We start from the raw sequence: 1,852 nt of genomic DNA on the forward strand, positions 1-1,852 counted from the left end.
TATATTACTTAAAAGGTATTTCCAACTTCTTTTTACTTCTAAGCGAAGACCGAAGAACTTTGGTATGAATATATTGGGGCCTTGGATCGTGTTCAGTCTCTTGTACGTCATGTGACTGATTTGGCCGTCAGAGGCTAGTTTGCGTCACTATGGAGTGGTGCACGAGCTGCAGTTCACTTAATGGCCATCAGTGTTGCTAATAACAAGGGTTTCTGAATTCTACATATAGCCCCTTTAAAGGGTTAGTTCACCCAAAAATGAAAATTCTGTCATTAATTACTCACCCTCGTGCCGTCTTACACCCATTAGACCTTCGTTGATCTTCAGAACACAAATTAAGATATTTTTGTTTAAATCCGATGGCTCCGTGAGGCCTACATAGGGAGCAATGACATTTCCTTTCTCAAAATCCATAAAGGTACTAAAAACATATTTAAATCAGTTCATGTGAGTACAGTGGTTCAATATTAATATTATAAAGCGACGAGAATATTTTTGGTGCGCCAAAAAAAACAAAATAACGACTTACTTAGTGATGGCCGATTTCAAAACACTGCTTCAGAGCGTTATGAATCAGTGTGTCGAATCATGATTTGGATCGCGTGTCAAACCGCCAAACTGCTGAAATCACGTGACTTTGGCACTCCGAACTGCGGATTCGACACGCTGATTCATTACGCTCCGAAGCTTCCTGAAGCAGTGTTTTGAAATCGGCCATCACTAAATAATTCGTTATTTTGTTTTTTTTGGCACACCAAAAATATTCTTGTCGCTTTATAATATTAATATTGAACCACTGTACTCACATGAACTGATTTAAATATGTTTTTAGTACCTTTATGGATCTTGAGAGAGGAAATGTCATTGCTCCCTATGTAGGCCTCACTGAGCCATCGGATATATCTCAATATCTCAATTTGCGTTCCGAAGATTAACGAAGGTCTTACGGGTCTGGAACGGCATGAGCGTGAGTAATAAATGACAGAATTTTCATTTTTGCGTGAACTAACCCTTTAAATTGACAAAAAAATAAATAAAATCTGCTTTTTCAAAGTTAATCACAAATAGCTTTTCCACAAGTTGAGGTAAATACTAATATATAAAAGGTGCACACAAATAATAAAATAATACTAAAAATAATTCGATGGACATAAATTTAACAACAATACGTAACAAAATCCTAATGTACATAACTGATAAGAAAATTGAAGAAATGGTTATGTCAGTAAAAAAAAAAATCAGATGTGAGCTGTCACAATTCTGGGAATGTCAATTTACGTTTTGTTTTTTTTTTTAATCCAAAAACTGTATGTTTAACAATATTTTGTTTTTATGTCTCAGTAGATCTAATCTCAATAGATTTTTTTTTTTCACCGTACAGATGAAAAGGAAGTTACTTTCATCTTTTTTTCCCCTATTGTGACATATATCCTATCCTAACGGCTGAACAAGAAAAAACATGACTTGATTTTGTCCATCAGGATTTGATTGGATGGTTGTGGTTTGCTATTGTTGTGATGTCATGTGAGTGACAGTTTGCCCCGCCCTTGCGCCAGTAAACACAACATCAGAGAAGAGATGTCATTGTAAGAGGGAGGAAAAGATATTTTGATTAAAGATTACGAGTGCATATGAATTTTACCGATGTACTTGGATAAACAATTTGTAACAAATACTTCAATATTCCATAAAAAAAAAAAAATATAGAATTTTCAATTTTGATGCCATGATGACTTACTAACCAATTAAAAAGTTTTTACTGTAACATTTTTGCAGTCTTTTCCCATTAAATTTATGATCATTTTCACTAAGACTATCGCACAAAATGAAATGCGCGTTTGCACTCTTTCTT

The sequence above is a fragment of the Ctenopharyngodon idella genome, chromosome 13 (genome assembly GCF_019924925.1).
Source record: "Ctenopharyngodon idella isolate HZGC_01 chromosome 13, HZGC01, whole genome shotgun sequence".
In the NCBI taxonomy this organism is placed as follows: Eukaryota; Metazoa; Chordata; class Actinopteri; order Cypriniformes; family Xenocyprididae; genus Ctenopharyngodon; species Ctenopharyngodon idella.